Genomic DNA, 20,789 nt, shown 5'->3' with positions numbered 1-20,789 from the left:
ATAATGGCAGAAATATGAAAGTAAGACATCAACTGCAACAACCAAATTCGCTGGTTAACTAAGGTGTGGACAGGAAAGTAGAAGAAGTGACTGGAATTTTAATCCTGTGTGTGTCTAAAAGAAGTAAGGAAGACAGGAAGCATGCAAGTTTGAGGGACCAGGGGTGCACATAGATGAAAATATTTGCAAACCATTAAGAATTCTTGCCGGGGATGTAGCTCAGTGGCACCATGCCTGCCTCGCAAGGTCCTGAGTTCAATCCCCTGTACCAAAAAAAAAAAGAATTCTGGCCTGTAGCTAGGGAAGAGTCGGTGTGGGTTCATGTATCAAATACCAAAATTATGCTTTATGTTTCTTAAGCTTCTAATGGTTTCAGTTTTATCTAGCAGCTTCAAAGAGAAAAAAACCTTGCTATAATCTCTGGTATGACAAAACTGGAGACTAAAAGAAAAAAAAAAATCACAGTAAAAATATGAACTCCTACTATGTTACCTGGTTTAGCACTAAAATAGGCTATTTTATTATTATTATTATTAATTATTATTATTATTACCTATCTGAAGAAATTATCCAAAATCCTTGGCTTTAATTACATAATCAAAGGATTAACATTGGGCTGGTCTCTTCTTCACAGAACCTAAGCATTGTCCTGGCAGAAAAGCTTTATGGTCCAGCCCTTCAACCCAATCCTACCATCATGATTTGATCCTTCTCTATAGTAGACACTGGCACCTGGTCATTTTTGCCTTCCCCAGGAAACAATGAGGTTCAGAAGATCCCTTTGAACAATCAATGTAAGTCCAAAGAAAAAGAAAACTACTGTATATCCAAGTAATGGCAAAGGAAAAAAAATTCCAGAACTGCTTAATCACAAAAACTACAGGAAGACTAAATAACTTTTGTATTGAAAATCCACTGCATGAAGATTAAAAACTAACCCCAATCCCTGAATCTAGACTGATTAAAAGCAGGGGAGGTATTCATTTAAATCCCATATTCCTCTAGAATAAGAAGGCAGCTCCATTTCCATCCACATTGTGAGGTCTTCCAGGCTTCCTATTCCATCTTCTCTTAGTCTCAAGGCCTAGGAACATCCTCTTCTATGCTGTCTCATCAGTTTGTGAAACCAATCTAGTTCTAAGTAGAAGACTTGATTTTTCAAATTAAGGTATAGATTTTCTCTCTCAACCTCAGTACTCCCTGGTTGCACTGCTCATGAATCATTTCCTGTTACTGAGCCTCAATATTTCTTCTCTGAAAAATGAGGATAATAATTCCGCCTCACAGAATTGTGAAAATTTAATGAAAGCCTATGTTAAATGTGCCTAGTTGAGTACATGGCTCACAAAAGACAGTAATAGGCATGAGTTCCCCTCCCTTTGATATAGTCTTATGCTCCACAGAGAAAAAAAGGTACTCCTTCCTCTTTTCCATAAAACTAAAGCAGTACTATCACCAGTTGAGAAATACTAGACTGGACCTAGACCCTAGATACATCTTTTCCCACACCCGCGCACTGACTTCAAGTCATATTTCAATAGTTTGCTTTTAAGAGGCTACACTCTCACTCAGAAGCTAGATCTTAGACCCAGCAATTATTTTAAGAAGGCAAGATTAGCTCAGACCCAGGCTGAGTAATGAGATGTAAGTGCTTTGAGAATCAGTGGGTTCCCAGCATAACTAGTAAGTACTGTCAATTGCACTCTACCCAAGATAAGGACAGATGATTCAAGTGACCTACCGTTCTTTGAAAAATGTTGAGGCAACCATCACAGTAAGACTATTTCTGCCCCTTCCTGTAGGATCTGTTTTGGGAAATTCACATTTTATGTAATCATCATTGAAGGTCACTTGTGCTTCTTCTCTTCAGTTTTCATTAAAAGTTAAGTTAGCCTTCCACTACAGAGGATGTTTAATATGGTAAAACAAACAATAGCTTTAAAGACCAGTCTGCTTCAAGTCTCAGCTACACCACTTCCTTGCCATATGACACTGAACAAGAGACTGAACCTCTGAGCCTCAGTATTCTCAGTATTTTTCAAAGTTCAGCAGCAGATGTGAAGCCAATTTAGTGGCCTACAAATAAAACATTTTAGTGTTTTTGGTTTTTTTTTTTGGTACCAGGGCTCGAACTTGGGTCCTTGTGCTTGCACAGCAGGCGGCAAAACCACTGAGCTAAATCCCCAGCCCAAATAAAACATTTTAAAAAGAGATAAAAAGGAGAAAAAACATCAGAGGACATCACTTATTTCAATACATGAAAATAGCACATGGCACTGACCTATAAAATAGAACTATAAGGTATTATGTCATTTTCTGTTCTTTTTAGTTTTTGAGAATTTGAAAGAATAATGTCACCCAAATGTTGGCAATTTACCTTAGTAGTATCCAAATACTGAACACAATCTTATTTATGAATAGTGGGAAAGCACCTCTTTGTCAATTTTGGCTTCCCAGGAATATGCCTTTAACTACATCATTATCCAGTGATATGTCCTTTCAAATTACTGGCACAGAAAAACAAGGTCTAATTAAAAACTGAATTTTATCCTAAACTAACCAGGTTACAAAACTCTACCCAGACAATGATGATGTGTGAAAATCCCCAAAGTTCTTGTTGGATAAGCCCTCTCTATGTGAAATGGGCAACAAAAGCAGTATTAGTCCCACTACTGTTCTAAAAGAAATATCATTCTTCCAGGACCCTCAGGGCCGGCTGCTGACTTGGTTGGGCAAGGTTCCTAGCTTGGGAAGGACCCCAGTTAAAGATGGTGTCAGGAGGCCGAAAAGGACCAAATATAGAAAAGAACTGCACAGAAAGTCTTTTTCAGCCTGCAGCACAAGTTATCTTCCTGCTTAAAACCCTACAATGTCCTGCCACTTCAAAAAATACACTTGTGGGGGTAAAAACCCTATTTTCTTGCTGTTGCTTACAAAGCCCTATATGCTGGGCCCATCTCATGTTGTAACATCACCTCCTACCCACTTTCACTCCACTTTAGCCATACCAACCTTTCTGTTCCTCAAACAAACCAATCTCAACCAACCCCTAGAGCTCTGGCATCTTGTTCCACTCCCTAGACAATACATCTATCAGCTTTTTGGATGCTGTCTGTTTGCATATCTCAGTTCCTTGGGGAGGCATTCCCCGATACTTCATCTCAGAGGTTTCCTGTCCCACTCCCTCACATCACACCCCCTAGTCATTCTCCATCATTACATTACCCTATTTAGCTTTCTTTACAACATGGCTGCTTGTCTTCACAGTACTTCAGTAACATTAATTTTTCTGTCTTCCCACTAGAATGTAGGCTCCCTAAGAATCTTTTTAGTTTTGTTTTTAAGAGCTAACACAGTGCCAGTTGCTTATATAAACATGCGCATGCACACGGGTGTGTGTGTGTGTAGCTGTCAAATAGACAGAACAAATGAAGAACATGGTTATGGCCATACCACCCTGAACACGCCCCATCTTGTCTGATCTCAGAAGCCGAGCAGGGTCATGCCCAGTTAGTACTTAGATGCAAAAAACACTTGACACATGCATTCCAGGGCCACATCACATAAGTTAGAATTTAACTACACTTTCAAAATAACATATGAAAGAATTTATAGAGAGGAATATCTATAAACAGAACTCAGCAGGTACTTGTTCAGCTAAATCTCTAGAAAAGGTCCAAGTTACTAATGTGCCACACTCTAGCTTCAGTGTCCATTCATTAACTTTATCTATCTGAAGGCCATAGCTTCTAGAAGTCAATGAAAGAATATTTGGTTTGGAACTAGTACTTGGGCTAAATCTCATGTTTTCAGACCCAATGTTCACTTTCACTATGAAGTCAGCCTCTAGTATAATGGCTCTGGAACTAAGAGAGACAAGGGTTCAAATCCCAAATATGCCTGTTACACACTACAAGGATTATGGCAAATTCTCTCATCTACTAAGTAAAGTTAATAATACTTATCTCATAGGGCTATTTTTTAAAAAAGCTAAATGTATATAAAACACTGGCATAGTTTCTGGCACACAACAAAATTATCCATTATTATTCATTCATTTACATTTTTCCAACTAACAGCCCCATACATACACAGAAGGCACAAGGCACAATTCACAAGGGACTAGTCATTGATTCTGCTCTACAACAGCTCAGAGTGAAATAGGAAAAATAAACCCATAAACAAGAAGTATAACAGAATTAACAGAAGTATAGTATGCACCATGTCTCATCATAGCAGAAAAGGCTGAAAAGAATCTTCTCTTCTTCAGCAAACCTGGTATTAGGGACTCGTTAGTCTTTAGAATTAAAAGACACATCAAAACCCTTCCAACTTATATAATGGAAAGAGTTCCAGAGATGAGTCAGAGCAGAAGCCCTCACATGATTTTAAAAATGATCATGAATGACTGTCTTAGTAGCCAAAAAGTGGAACCAAGTCAAGAGTCCACCGACAGATGAATGGATACAATGTGATGTATATATACTGTAGAATGTAGAATTTTGAAATTCTGACGCCTACAACATGGAAGAAACTTGAAGATTTATACAAGTGAAATAAGCCTATTACAAAGGGACACATACATATTACATAATTCCATCTATATAAGATACCTGAATAGTTAAATTCACAGAGACTGAAAATAAAATGGTGATTTCTGGGGTTAAGGAGAGAAGAATGAGAAATTAGTGTTCAACAGGTACAGAGTTTCAACTTTCTTTTCCAAAATCAGAAGGGTTTGATGGTTGGTGGTGATGGCTGCAATAACATAAATGTACTTAATGTCACAGAACTAAATAGTTAAAATGGCAAATGTTGCCCGGAATTTAGCTCAGTGGCGCCGTGCCTGCCTCTCAAGTACAAGGTCCTGAGTTCGATCCCCAGTACCGCAAAAAAATAAAAATAAAAAAGCAAATGTTGTATTACATGTATTTTACCATAACTTCAAAAAAAAAAAGAATGATTGATGGATAGTTTAAAGAAAACAAGAACGTGTTCAAGTCCTCTCACTCTAAGCATCCTCACCACTGGTAGCATATCATCCCAGGTTAGGACAGTAGAATTCTGAGGCAATCTTCATACAATGAATGTTGTGGAATGAAGTAAATACCTAAAAAAGTACAAGTATACAAACATCCAAACCCAGAGTTTGCAATAAAATAGATGCTATGTGCTGGTCATGGAATTATTTCAACAAGTGTGAGAGAGGCAGAAAATAAACTAAGTCTAAATATTCATTTAGAACTATATAAACTAATTCCTAAAGAAACAAGAAAGTCCATGCTCCATGTAGAATGAATTTCATATGTCAGAGTCAAAGTTTCATAATGCAATTTTATTGTTTTAATTTTTAAAAAACGTGTCATCCTATATTAAACAAAGCAACTGTCGTGTACTAAACCAAAATGTCACAACTGACAGTCCTGTATAATGACATGGTTTCCCAGTGGCCCAGAAAGAAGGGAAATAAGCCCCGAGGACCCTAGGTCAGAAAGGCTGAACAGAGCAGACTGTGGTTGTCTTGCATGATTAAAAGCTATGTCACAGTGCAGTAGGGTCTATGCTTTCATAACGCCCCCCACCCCCGCACTCCAAGCAACCCTCTATGTGACTAAGGACTGGGATAAGAGTGACAGCCTCACAAAGAGGATAATAATAGATAAAGCTTCTTCTCAGTACATTCAAAGACTCCAGAATCCAAAACTTTTCTCCTGAACACCCAATCCAATTTTCATTAAGAGCAATTTACATCATGTAGAAAAGGTTCAAAGTTAAACATCAGTTTTATTTTTACTTTATCAAACCCATAAAATCAGGACCAAGGGATGGCCTGGATATAACGCTTGCTTAGGATCACAAAAAATTCTCAAATCAAATAACTGGTCTAAAAGCCCAATTCATCAACAATAGGATGACCTGGCATTCAGGCAGTCAGCAGCTTTCTTGCATTTTAGATACAACAGTGTTTCTCCTGCCACAAGCATGTAGGTATAAGCAACCTTTGGGTGGGTAATGCCACCACACAATAGCAACACCTTCAAAGTCTCTCTCTGTGACTAGAAGCAGCCAGACACTCAAACTGCCAGTCCTGAATTACGGCCTCTGAATGGTGAGAGCTTCACATTTCACTGATCAGGGCACAGCCCAATCAGAAGACAAACCCCTGCAATGCCAGGGACCAGCAAATCCGCTTTCTTCCAGTGTGCACATGACTGAATGTGCTTCTGTCCATCATCTGGGTCATATATAGTTCAATGCGGGCTGAGCAGACAGGGCTGCAAGGAAATCTGGCGTGGTTCAATAGCTCATCTAGCCTGGGTTCCAGTATCTAAATTTTTCTTACTGACAAAGTCATTTCTCTACTGGAACAGGATGCTGTGCTGGCTGGAAGTTCCATTTCTACAGCAAGAACCCAATCTGGAAGCACAGAAGTTGTCCTCTTGCCACAGCAGCTTGAACTTTTTGATTGTTGTTGCTGCTTTCTCCCATCACCCCCATCCCCTTTTGACAAAGATCCAACTGTAAAAAGTCTTACGTAACAGTTCAGGACTACTTCGGTTCTTTTACTGGGTAAGCGCTTTCAATTTGTTTTTTTTTTTTCTTTTAAACTAAAAAAAAACATTTAAAAATTGAATCTGTTGAGAGGCTTGACTAAAATCTTTTAAGTAATTTGTGTAGTGAAATACTATCAGTGGATTTTTTAAGTCTCATTTCTGCACGTGCTCCTTTGTTCTCAGAACAGAAGCTTTATACACACCCCATAACGCAGCTGGAGAAGAGTTATGAAGTCAGTTATTATAAGGAACACAAAGGTTGCTTTGCATTCCTTGCCTTTAGAAAATTAATTTTGTTATTTGTTTTCTTAAAATAGAGATTTTTTAAAAAGAAGAAATTTACAAAAGAATAAACTGTTGGAGAATCTAGCAAAGTTTGAAGTTTTTGCCACCTTTTCTGCAGTTTTGCGTGGCCAAACACTTGTGCCGCCTGGGGCGGTGGGGATAGAGGCAAGCATAGACAGAGAGGAACTAAGCCAGACATGGACAAAGGCATGAGCCAAAACCAGACAGTCCTGGCCGCTCGATAGGCCAGCAGTGGGTGAGACAGGTCAGCCAGCTGCAGGGGCGGGAGGGGGAAGGGGCATGGATGCGTGAGGTGCTCATGCGTGCGATCGTGACTAGATTCTGAAACTGCCAGCCATTTTCCCAGCTATGCTTTGTACAATCTAAAGGAATGTATCTCCTCTGAAGCAGTCTTGCCAGAGCCCAGCAAGAGAGCAGTATGATAAATACCACAACGTACAGAATCAGAAAATACTGGGAACAGGGGTGTGCAGAGGGAATGCAGGGGGTGTGGAAATTTTTTAGTGATCTGGAATGTGTTGAGTGACAGGAAGTGCCCCAAGTCTCCCCCCAACCAACTCTTCTCAGTCGTGCCTGCTTTTGTCTAACTCTTGTAATCTACACACTACTGCTTACAAAGCTGTCTGAGTTTAAGACAAAAAGAAACATAAAAGGCTCTCCGTTTCATACTATCTGTGATATGGAAGGAATGTAAAAGTATGGCCCTTCAAGCCTGTCGAGATTTTTTTTCAAGTATACAAGAGAAAGATAAAATAATTTTCCATAGATAAGAAGGAATTATGAATTACAATCCAGTTCCAATTTTGCTTTAAAAAAATCCCTATGTTGCTGTACTTACCAATGCTTAGGTTTGTTCCTAATTTGAAGGAGACCTGTTTTGCTTGGTGAATATACTGCATTTGAAGTTGTTTCTATGATTTCTTTGTACAAATTTGGACTTCGGGAGAAACACATAAAGTATTAAGTAGAGTACACTAAAAAGGAGAGGGGAATTTTTCCTTCTATTGGTTGGAAAGTATTTTAAAGGACTGGTTTCTTAGAAAAAGTAGCTCTCTACTACTTTTGGTTTGAATATTAGAAAGGTAACTTTATGCTGTAATGAATGTTAGGGAGGAAACTTTTGAGAGAAAATAAGTGGTAATAAGTGAACAAAAACCTTAGTACTTCCCCAAACTTCTCTGTATTATCAATAAATACTAAAACTTGACAGAAAAGTTGCCAAATAATTAAACAGCCAACCCTACTTTTGTAAGTATGAAACAGAAAATTAGTGTGAATAAAATGATACTCTGAAATGTTTCTACCTCCTATTACAAAGGATGTTAGTGGTCAGACTAGGAGTTAATCTTTCCTAGTGTGGCTCTGAGCCTTCATGCCGAGCAGACGTTAATTCACATGACGATTCGAAAAGTCCATTCATATATCTCACTACCTGGATTTGAATAGAAACCAGACAGCAATTCTTTAGTTCCAGCCACCATTCGCCACACTGGACAATAGCGATTTGTTAGCACAGAGTCACAGGCTGTGGGACACAAAGCTTAGAGCTGCAGAAAGATGGGGGATTCAGAGGACAGGAAATTACAGGCTCGATGCACTCCTGGCAGCTCTGAGAATACAAAAAAAAAAACGGCAACACAAGAGATGCCACGTTTAAGAGCTACTTCTAGCTTTTTTAACCACCTCCAATGTCATAAAAGCACTATTGTTGGAGTACATAAAGTCACGAGTCCCATGTGCTCTTTCCTCACTACAGGGAACTTCATTCAATTCCCTAGCACAGTCAGAAATATCAAAAGCATCCAGAGTTGATTGGTTCTATGTTCTGGTGGAAAGGAGAGAAACATTTTATAAACAAAATGTCAAGAAAAAAATATACTTAGTAACACAAGTGACAAATACAAAATTAATATTTTTAAAATACTTCATGAGGGCCGGGGATTTAGCTCAGTGGTTCCAGCGCCTGCCTCACGAGTGCAAGGTCCCGAGTTCGATCCCCAGTACAAAAAAAAAAAATTTATGAGACCAGATAATCAAAATTAAATAAAGAAAACTGTAATGACATTAATTTTTCTCCAAGATATCATATATAATGTATTATTTACCTCCATCAAAAGTTTCTTTGGAAAACATACGACAAAACTAGTCTTACACAGAAGACTTCTGGTTCTAGGCTGTATTTGCCAAAACAAAAATTTAAAATCAAAGTCCAAAGCACTTATTCAGGTTATTAGAAAGAAACACTACATTTCTATTGTTGTTACTGATAATCAAAACATTGTAGCTCCCTGGGTAAATTTAGAAATTGCCTCTACTTCCTTCTCTTGAGATGTAAAAACAAAAATTAATGGATATTTTAACTGAGAGGGGAGAGATAAATCTCCAGTCTCAATCAATGAGCAGAGAAAAACAGTATATGGGTTCCTGTCCAGGCCTCCATTACCCGAACACCAATAGACTGCTGGCCATTTCAACAGGAGAAGGAGACCCTGTACAAGGAAGCTGTAATCGAGTTTGTTCTTTCTCCCTTTCTTCTGTGATCCATTAGCAAAACCAAGTCATATAATATGATATCTGAAAGATTCACCAAGTGAGATCCTGAATGATCAAAAACTACTTTGGATGGCCCGGGGATTTAGCTCAGTGGTTCCACCACCTGCCTCACAAGCACAAGGTCCTGAGTTCAATCCTGGTACCAAAAAAAACTACTTTGGAAACATTAACTGTTCTACCCTATTTTGTCCCATGATAATATGGTTTTAAGTTGAACATATCTAGATTTAATGTTGCTGGAAAATACATGAGCAACCTTTAAATTACCAATTGATAATGAAGGTGAAGGCACTTCCATCCCCAAACCCCCACCACACAACTCTTGCTGATGCCTATAACATTATTTAGATCTCAACTGGTGCACACTCCCAGATGCTACTGGGAGCACACACTGGCTTGCTGCACACAGACGCATAAACAGCCACAGGCTCATGTTCTACCAAGGTGTATGTGCATAATTTTTAAAATCAACTTTACTAAGCTGGGTGTGGTGGCACATGCCTTTAATTCTAGTACTCCAGAGGCTGAGGCAGGAGTTCAAGGCCAACCTGGACTACATAGTGAGTTCATGGCCAGCCTTGGACTATATAGTGAGATTCTGTCTCAAAAAAGCAACAACAAGGCCAGGGATTTAGTTCAGTGGTTCCGCCCCTGCCTTGCAACCACAAGGACCTGAGTTCAATCCCTGATACCAAAAAAGAAAAAAGAAAAAAAAAAAAGCAACAACAAAAAATCAACTTTACTTGGGTTTAATTTACAAACAATAAAATGTGCCCATTTTAATTGTAAAAAGAAAGAAAGAAAGAAAGAAAGAAATTATCCGCTGAGTTTCCTCAAATTTTGTCATTACTCATCAAACATAAACATCAGGTACTGCCTCTAGTGGTGCTGTCCAATCCAGTAGCCACTAGTCATATTGTGGTTATTTTTATTTAATCAAAATTAAATAGAGCCGGGAGTGGTGGCACACGCCTGTAATCCCAGAACTGGGGAGGCTGAGGCAGGAGGATGGCCCTGAGTTCAAGGCCAGCCCAGGCTACACAGAGAGTTTGAGGCCAGCTTGAACTACACAGCAAGACACTGTCTCAAATAAAAAAATAAAAAATCTTTAAAAAGTCCTTCATTTACACTAGCCACATTTCAAGCACTCAAGAACCTCATGTGTATTTCTATTGATGAATTGTTAATTTTATGAGTTTACTGTGTTAAACAATGTGTACTTAACAAGAAAATAAGATATCAATAAAATATTAGGATTTTTTTCCTTTTTTTTTTTTTTTTGGTACCGGAGATCAAACTCGGGACCTTGCACTTTCGAGGAAGGCGCCAGAACCACTGAGCTAAATCCCCGGCCCCAAAATATTAAATTCTTAGTTTAAAAAAAGAACCTCATCTGTGCAAGTGCAATGACCTGAGTTCGATCCCCGGTACCAAAAAAAAAAAAAGAACCTCATATTACTAGCATCTATCTTATTGGACAGTCCAGATACATGACATTCCCATAACTGCAAAAAGCCCTACTGGAACAGTGTTGACCTGAACTATGTGCATATCCAGCATAAACTGTCTGCAGCTACAGATTCATGGGACACAAATAATAACCTGAATAAAAAATACAATGACTATGACAAAATACCTAGTGATATGATACTTGGCAGAGACCTAGAAAACCATTTGAGATCAATGGTGAAAAGAAAACCCAGATCCAGTTTCCTTTCTTAGCCTGCAACGAAGAGATCATGAAGAATATTTAAGACAACAGTGGCAGACAGGTAGTAGTGGTCAGAGTAAGGAAAATGCTCCAGAGTAGTACTAATTTAGCATCTAAAAGTTCGTCCTAAACATATGAGGTAATCAATGCTATATTCTCCCTTCCAGTATCACTGTTATGGATAATACAGAATAACAAAGAGCAAGGGCCTTGAAGTCTGTCAAACCTAGGTGAGTTTACTAGCAATCACTGTACTAACTAGATGATACAAGGCAAATTACCACTGAGATTTAGTAGCCTAGTCTTCAAAATGAGGAAACACCCACACTCCAGACGTATGGAAGGATTCACAATAAAGCATATAATGCATCTAGTAAGATGACCAGGCATATAGTAGAGATTCAAAAAAGGATAGCTATTACTTATTATTATTTTCCCCTTTAATCTTTAAATGTGACTCATTGTAGACAGATATATACTATTTAACCCCCAAGGCAAGCCTTCATAAGTAACTACCCTAAATTATTAATGCTGGCCATGCCGGCAATTCAACTGAATAAAAAGGAAATACTTAGAGATTAGACACCCTTTCCCAGCCATTGTGTGACCAGCTGCCGCATGCACTTTGGCTTTGCCAGAAAATTCTCATGTCATATTTGGTTAAAATAACCAGCATTTTGCCAGGCATGGTGGCACATGCCTGTGATCCCAGCATTCAGGAGGTTGAGGCAGGAAGATTGCTTCCAGTTCGAGGTCAGCCTAGGCTACATAGTGAGTTCAAGGCCAGTCTGAACTATATCTGGAGACCCTGTCTCAGAAAACAAAACAAAACAAAACAAAAAACCAGTATCATTACAATGTGTTCAGAGCCTTGTATTTATGTATCTGGATGTAGGTGTTAGGAAGACAATATTCTATAGCCAAAAAATGAACTCTAATCTGTCAGGGAGTACATGAACATTGTTGAGTGAGTGCAAAACAATGGTATCCAAGTACTGGGAACCTGGTATCTATTTAGGAATATGGTAAAGGCTTATTTTAGAAATGGAATGATGAGAAGAAGCCTTTTCTATCTTATTGAGATGACTGAAGCACACAGGACAACTGTAGATGGAAACCTGAAAAGAAATACTGAAGCTTCTTTTCAAGGAACTTTGGGAGAGGGGGTGTTTGATTGGGGTTGTTTGTTTGTTTTGGTTTTTTGAGACATGGTCTCACTATGTAGCCTAGGCTGACCTCTAACTCACAGCAATCCTCATGCCTCAGCCTCCTGAGAGCTGAGATTACAGGCATGTGCCACCACATCCAGCTCAAGGAACATTTTAACAATGTACACTGTAGTAATAGTAGCAGTGAACTGGCAAAACTTCCAATGTCTACAGTCTTCAATTATCATGTACTTGGTTTATGGTGAAGATCAAATTAATGAGTAGTACCTTCTCTCAAGGTTTTAGTGCTTTAAAGGGGGAGGGGTTAACGGACTTCTATCATGACTACGTGTCTCAGCCTCCAAACCTACCATCGAATAAATCAAATAAACTTCTCAGATTCTAATGCCATTTTCAACCTATCCTATATCTGGTGGGTGCAAGAAACACTGATTTTAGGGTCAACTGGACATGGGCTGGAATCCTAGCTCTGTTACTTACTATGAGGTCTTTTAAATAAGTCACTTTCCCTCGATGTCACAGACTCTTCATCTATAAAACAGTATTAATGACTTCTTGTCAGGTTGTTTTATGGCTCAAAGATTATGAATATAAAACACCTAGCACTGTTCCTGGCACATGGAAAACACTCTGGAAATACCAATTTTAAGAAAACTCTAAGAGTTTGAGGTCCATTTCATTGTCTGAGACCTTTCCTAGACACAGGAAATAGAAGGATTCAGGCTGATTTACAGCACAGGCTGGCTTCTGTAATTTAAATTAAAACAAACACATGAATATAAAAATTGTCCATACTGCATAAAAAGTTTAAAATGTTAGAAACATATATGAATGAACTGACTGAATTAATATAAAAAATTATTTAAAAAGTGAAGTAGGATAACGGATGTTAATAATGTGAAGGTGGAATGTATTGTTTATACAAACCTAGTGGTATTAAAAATAAAAAACAAATATTTCTCTTAAATTAAGAAGCAGTTGGATGTGGTAGCATACTCCTGTAATACAAGCATTCAAGAGGCTGAGGCAGAAGGACTACCCTGAGTTTGCAGGCATGGGAAAGAAAATTCTTATCTTTGACAATCCAAGCTACAGAAAGAATTACTAAGATATTTTCCTCCTACATCTAATTCAGCACAAACAAGAAACAGTAAACTTTCTTTTTGGAAGTACTATGAGTTGAACCTAGGACCTTCACACCAAGCTACCTGCCTACCACATCCCACTTCCTATTTCTTATGTTGAGGACTGGGGATTTAGCTCAGTCGTGTCGCCGCCAGCCTCGCAAGCGCAAGGTCCAGAGTTAGATCCCCAGTACCAAAAAAACAAAAGAAAACTGTGGCCCATGGACCAGATTCTGGCTACCTATTTCTTATTTTGAGTCAGAGTCTCACTAGGTTACTCAAGCTGGGCTTCTACTTGCAATCCTCCTGCCTCAGCCTTGTACATGCTTCTTAATGATGATAAATAACAGAAATGTTAGACATGCCACGTAACTTTTCAGACTATGTAAGTCTGTAGATTTTTCTAAAGCAAATACCAGAACTGTAAGGGAGATAATATGCTGGAATAAGAAGTCTTTTAAAAAATTTTTTCTTCCAGAAATTGTCCAGTCCAGCTATATCTTAACAATGTCACTAACTAAGCTAGTAACTTTTACTCAGTCACTTCTTTGAGACTCTGTTAACAATGTCCAAAGAACACATTCATAGAGTTAAAGGACAGATAGCACCTAAAATTGAGAACTGGATTTGCCAGAGGGTATTCACATTCAGACTCCCCGATATCCAGCCACCATAAAGTGTTTTATAGAAATGCTTAAGTGGGGCTGAGGATTTAGCTCAGTGGTTCTGGCGCCTGCCTCAAAAGCACAAGGTCCTGAGTTCGATCCCCGGTACCAAAAAAAAAAAAAAAAAAAAAAAGAAATGCTTAAGCAGATGAACACATATATGCATAAATAAATAAGTTTGATTGCAACGATTTCCATGAATGTCATCATCATTGATAAATAAAACATGAAAGATCTGTGGAGGAAAGGTTCTTGGAGATCCTCAGCAGGTGGTTCTGGATCTTATTAAACACTAATCAAGCAAACTTCTGTATCTCCAGTGATTTGATAAATATTAAGCTCTCAATATGTATCATGCATAGTGTTAGACCCAGGTTGTATGGTTAAAAAAAAAGAGATTACCTGCCTTCATGGAGCAGACAAGCTATAAACTGAGGTAATCAAGAGCAAGAATCCCTATAGTTCAAAAAAGATGGTAAGGAGCTGAGTTCAGAAATTTTGAGATTAGACCCAATGATTTGGGGAAACTAATATTATTCATAACACAATGGGAAAATATACATAATCTGCTCTACCAGGTTCAAGCAAAGAGATACATTAAATTATGGGGTATTAATAGATTCAGTGGAATCACCAAGTCATTAAAGAAATGAAATACATTCAAACAAATAGGCTGGTTTCACAATGACCACCAGTCTGTGGTAAACCACTATTTTCATACAAAATCAGGGTCTCTTTGATGGATGTTTGAGGACAAAATAATTACTAAAAGGAAAAAACATGAAAGGAACATGGACAGGGAATGATGTTGTAGGAGTGGACTGTGATATGCTGAGGGATTAAATGTGATACATAATTCCTCTGCCCCCTTCCCTAAGACTGTGTTCTCAGCATGTATTATTTCCTTTAATGACACATGCTCGGATATCATGATCATACACCAGGCTAGTACTCAACCTATAACTAAGCTGTCACTTGCAACCAAAAATATGTGAGACATGGATAATAACTAAGAAGAAAAGGGAATGCTAAAGTCACAATTGGGTTTCTGTGTCAATTCATCTTACAATCTAGAACTACTGATGCCTACAAGGTATCTAAACATTAAGCCCTCTTCCAGCTGGAATTTACTCTTTGCTGTACAATGAAGTGAAGTTTATTCTTGTGCCACATGGCACAATATTATCTCCACAGAACTGACCTCCCAAGATCCAAAAGTTCCAGTCAAGAAATTCCCATTCCAGTCATTTTCTGCTTACAGAACTTGGGTTTCCACCTAGATTTTTCACACTGGTAAAGACTCAATTATCATGTGGATTTTGCTGCTTCTTTGTTCACTATATTAGAGTCAAGTGGAAAAGAGCTCTAGCAAATCAGAGTAAATTAGTTACATCAAAAAGAGGGCCTCAATCTGGCTATTACTCTGACCTAGATTTTTGTGGAATTACACCCATTTGGCATTAGTGTATGAGGCTCATTTCTCTGCATAATCCTATATCACTAAATGAGAACAATTACTTGTGCTTAACCATTAAATGGCCATGTTTCTACGTATAAAGTTCATTCATTCAAAGGACACATATTGAGTCTTTACTATATGTCAAGCCTTGTTCTAGGTACTGGAAATATAGCAGTAAACAAGACAAAAAGGTTATCTGTGGGCATTGTAGAAAAAAAAAAGTGAATCTAGTCTTAGCTTGATCTGCCTGTGTGACAAATTCAGAGACAAATTTGCCTCTCTGAATCTCAGGCACCTCCTCTGAGGGAAAAGAATGGGAAAATACTACTTCATAGAGCTTTTATAAAAATTATGTAACACTCAGGTCTAGCAGAGTGCCTTGAACACCACAGATTTCATCTTATAGTAATGTAGAAACTATAGTTTTACAAATCGCAGATATTACTATTATCCATCCTGCTTTCACATCCACATATATATCAATCTAGTTTTTGAAAATAACTTTCAAAGGCATAAGTGAATATAAAATATTTACTTTGAGTGTTAAGATATAAGCAGAACAAGAGCTATTAATGGATACAATTCTACTTCTGGCTATTAAACAGCTTCTGGCTGTATATGCCAAACACAAGATAGCAAGAATATTTGAGAAAACTACTTTAAAGTTATAATGTTAATGGTCAAAAGATCACTGCACTCAAACAAGATCAGGCACTTTTATCTCTGGTAGTATTACTATTTCAGGCAACTTAACTGGAAATTTTATATAAGAAACATATCTTTAAAAGTCTGCAGACTAGAATTCCACTTTAGCCATTGAGAAGAGCAAAGAACTTGTGTCTTTTCTTCTAAAAGCTATTATTATAAAAGTCTCATAACAATTTTTTCTGAAGGCAAATTCTTAAAGCTTATTGCAGTGATATATTTTCTAATTTATTTTTCATCTTACAGTAATAGTATGCTTACTGTAAACAGATTGAGAAGCACAAAATTATGAAGACAGGTATTCATAATTGTAAAGAAGTTATTAACAATCCCATTACCAAAAGAAAACTACTGTTAACATTTGGTAAATTTCCTTCTATTCTTATTTTGTAGTTACTCACTTTAACTTATAAATGACTTTTTAAATACTGGGAGCTTTTCTATCATTACAAAACTGACATCTGATCTTTATAAAAAATTTAGGCCGGGCATGGTGGTGCACACCTATAATCCCAGCACTTGGGAGGCAGAGGCATGAGGATCGCTGCATGTTCCAAGGCCAGCCTGGGCTACATAGTGAGTTCACTGCCAGACTAAACTACAAAGCAAGATGCTGTCTCAAAAAACAAAAAAAAAATTTAGGTAATTTTTTAAAACAAAAAATCTGTCATCTAGAACTTCACTTGAAGAAAATATTAATATTTTGGTGTGGTTCATACAATGGAGTCAATTCAACAGTTTTATATCCTGATCTGTTCACTTGCAAGCATTTCCAAGTCATTAAAGTGGCTTCTGTATATATCTGGATGGTTTCCAAGTATTCTTCATTATAAATACTTACTGCATTTCTGATAATTTTATTGGTCTGACCAATTTGCCCCTAATATCAACAGGGACTGATAGCACCTGTCTCACTCTAAGCTCACAAACACTGAGAATGTGCTACACAGTATTAGCAGGTACGCGAATATACTAAAATTTCTGTTTGCTCAATATTTTAAAAAGAGCTTTAAAGGAAAACTCAAAATAAAATAAGAACAAGAAATTAGAAAAGTTCTTCCTAGATGTACAAAATATATTTAGTCCTATAAATTCCAGGCAATGTTAAAATCTAACAGTACACAGAGTGAGTTTAACATTAGGCTTCAGCATTGTATCTTCTCCATTCACATAAGGCATTCTCGCTGGAAGTATGGAGTACATGTCTTTAATCTGTTGAGAAGGTTCTGTTCTACTTCTAGTCTCCTGATAGCTTTTACCATGAACAGCTGTAGAATTTAGTCCAATAATTTTTCTCCAATTAGTGACAGGATCATACGGCTTTTTCCTTTCCTCTGTTAAAATGATGACTTTTGGAAGAGGATTTTCCAATGCTGAACCAACATGCCATCCCTATAATAAAACCACTTTCTACATCCTGCCAGATATGACTTCTAATAGTTTGTTTTGTTAAACAAATTTCTATCTATGTTCATACTTTTTTCTTCTATTATCTTTATCCAGTTTTAGGATTAGCACAATGTTGAGTTCCTAAAATGAGGGGAGAAGTGTTCCTTCTTTTTTCTGCTTTAATTGTTTGATATAATTTATCAGTTAAAATGTTTATGAGCCTGCTGTTGTCATATAGGTAGGTTTTCAAGCTAGGAATATACTTTCTTTAATAGGTGCTATTCAAATTTTATATTTCCTCCAGAGTTAGTTTCATTAATTTGTCTTCCAAGGTACTTCTTAGAAGTTGTCAAATTTATTTCAAAACAGATTTTTGAAATATGTTTTCTATATCCTTTTAAATTCTGTAAAATCTGTGGTAATGTCTCCTAGATCTTGATATTGTAATTTTAAAAATGTATAATTGATATTGTGTAACAGGAAGAAAAGGTCTAAAGGAGCAGGGGAAGTGGGAGGGGTAGGGGAAAGGAAAAAAGGGAAAAGAAAAAATATGAGAAAAGGAAAAAATTGGAAACAAAGTCTTTGCAAATAGGGAAGGGTGGAGGAGGTGGAGGGCAAGGGAAGGGGCAAAAAATAAGAACCAAGATACTCATGTAAAGGTACAAGATCCCAATGATGAATGTAACTGTATTTTATACCTAAAATGGACCAATAAACTTAATGGGGGAAAAAATTCAAAAAAAAATAAAATAAAATTTAAAAAAACAAAAACATTAGGCTTCAGAAATTTCAGAAGCAAAATCAAAACAAAACATTTTCTCGTAGAAGTATTTCATTACTTGAAACCAATGAAATGAATTCCAAAATCTGTCTCACCACTGGAAGGGGAAAGAATGACATGGAAAACTGTTGTAAGTTAGGGTGCACAAAAATCAATGTTTTCATGCCTAAACTATTTTCAAATTTTAGGAATCAGCAAAGAGATACTTTCAAAATAAAAAATTCTACAAATTTATTCAACAAATATTTGGGTGTGGGGGGGTTGTTTTCTTTTGGGGGGGTACCGGGGATCGAACTCGGGGACCTTGTTCTTGTGAGGCAGGCGCCAGAACCACTGACCTAAACCCCTGGCCCAACAAATATTTGTTGAATGTCAACTTTGTTTCAGATACTTTCACTCATAAGAGATTGAAAGTTAAAGAGTTCTTTCCCCAACAAGCTTGCTTAGAGTGTCCTTTAGAATTCTTTTAAATTATGCAACATTTACCTTTCATAACTGTAGAAATAATATATCTCTGTCTGTGACAAGAAAAAAGAAAAACATTTCAAGATATCATGCTGAATGATCACTTATAAATTTTTAAAAATCAAATTTTTTAGAAAGGAAAATAAAAGTCAGTGCAATCCAATTAAACAGATTCCACTCACATGGCTGCTGACCAGCACACAAGTCATGTTTTTTTACCCAAGTACCTATATGTCAAGAGGAGTTTAAAAAAATTTTTAAAAAGAGAAATTCAAGTACTGATGGGAAGAAATAAAAATCTTTCTTTGAACAGAATAATTAATAAAATTATCCTTTTTCACTTTTTACATTTTTCCTTGTAAATTGTACTTGACTCCTATAAAAGAGACAAGTTCTTAACAGAAAATAATGTTCCAGGTTTCCTGTAGACATTAGAATATGCATACTATGTAAAAAAAGAAATTCTCAAGGGTAACTGCATGCACCAGAAATGGGAGCCAATCAGCTCAGTGTGAAAAATCAGACTGTCAGTAAAGCTCTGCATCTACCAAAAGACTTACATACCTTCATACATCTAAATGTTTGAGAAATTCACTCTCCCTAAACAATAACAAATACCATTTATCAAAGGTCCACTATATGTCAACCACTGTGCAGTGCTTTTCTTAATAATCACAATCACCAGAAGAATTAGGTGTGGTTATTAGCCCCTGTTTTATTGATGAAGATACTAAAGCTTCAAAAAGAACGACTCACCCATTGTCAAAGCTGTTAGGAAACAAGAGTACAGATTTAAACTCAGACATCCTATTCTTGGGGACCTGTTTATTTCACTATTTGTTTGATTTTCTATGATTTGGTGGAACGTTCCTCCTCCTTTTAATTTATTCGTGTCAAAGACAAAATAAAATTTTTTCTGCCCCTAACACTGAAAAGAACTAGCTTCCAAGATCATAAGGTTCTATATAATGCAACTTTACCATACAATGAAAATAGATTTCTAGATGTCAGCAAGTACACAATCTAAATTATGCATAGAATGTTTAAAAAGGGCTAGATATCACTTATTTATTAAGCTTCAAGTCTCCAGAAAAAGTCAAAAGAACCATATGATCTCTTTAAAAATTTATTGAAGAGGCTGGGGATTTAGCTCAGTGGTTCCGGCGCCTGCCTTGCAAGAGTAGGGTCCTGAGTTTGATCCCCAGTACCAAGAAAAAAAAAAAATTTATTAAAGTATAAACAATAGTCTAATTTGGAGAAATGCATTTGGCAACACTAAAATATCAACATTATGATGCACCAATGTTTTAATGTTGTTTAAAGATTATACAATATCTTAAAAGAATGGTATTTCTAAACTATCAAGTGAAGGTAAAAGCCTTTTGTAAATAGTAAAGCAGAAATATTATTTTAAGGCACATACTTGCTCTGTCTTAAAATAGTCCCTAGAAAATTGTAGTTAGTTTTGATAAGACTACTAAAAATTAACCAATTAAGAGTCTTTCTTTGGGGCAGACAGCAACATGTGAATAAAGAAAAGAGATAATATACACTTAAAGTTTCATTACTATATTTCCAACTAAAAGTCTCTAAACCTCAGCTGTAAATTGAGAATATACTAAGTTCCTTATACAGCTAAATAAGAATCTTCAATAATGAAGTGTCTACATCCAACAGAGTAACATTCAATTATTGCTTGTGCTCTGCCCCTTAGTGTTTTGTTTTCATTATGAGTTCAGACAGAATTCCAAGTTTGTTATTAAATATGGAAGAACAAGGACTGTGCTATGGCTAGAAAGCAACTGGTTCTTTAGTAGATGCCAGGTTGCTCTGCTGTTACTCATTTAGCCAGGTACTTATTCATCCATCAAATTCATCAAAATAATCTCTGAACAGTTACTCTGCAGC

At 36.9% G+C, this 20,789-nt stretch overlaps 1 protein-coding gene and 1 long non-coding RNA gene across 21 annotated transcripts in view; one reads left to right on the top strand and one right to left on the bottom strand.

Moving 5' to 3' along the window:
* Nr6a1 (nuclear receptor subfamily 6 group A member 1) overlaps nucleotides 1-20,789 on the bottom strand; it is a 226,261-nt gene that overhangs the window by 96,920 nt on the left and 108,552 nt on the right. The gene's annotated exons all lie outside the window — the stretch shown is intronic.
* Nucleotides 6,221-20,789, top strand: part of LOC110350177 (uncharacterized) — a 58,065-nt gene continuing 43,496 nt past the window's right edge. For 2 of the 5 annotated variants that reach the window (XR_002396589.2, XR_015439746.1), the window contains exon 1: nucleotides 6,221-6,570. This is a non-coding gene — a long non-coding RNA (uncharacterized LOC110350177). The remainder of the gene's footprint in view (nucleotides 6,571-20,789) is intronic. The other 3 variants (XR_015439744.1, XR_015439743.1, XR_015439745.1) reach the window with 2 other exon arrangements.

Source organism: Heterocephalus glaber, unplaced genomic scaffold (genome assembly GCF_053883595.1).
Source record: "Heterocephalus glaber isolate CG9 unplaced genomic scaffold, H.glaber_assembly_v1.0 deba00001479, whole genome shotgun sequence".
NCBI lineage: Eukaryota > Metazoa > Chordata > Mammalia > Rodentia > Bathyergidae > Heterocephalus > Heterocephalus glaber.
This window is presented reverse-complemented; position numbering and strand designations above follow the sequence as displayed.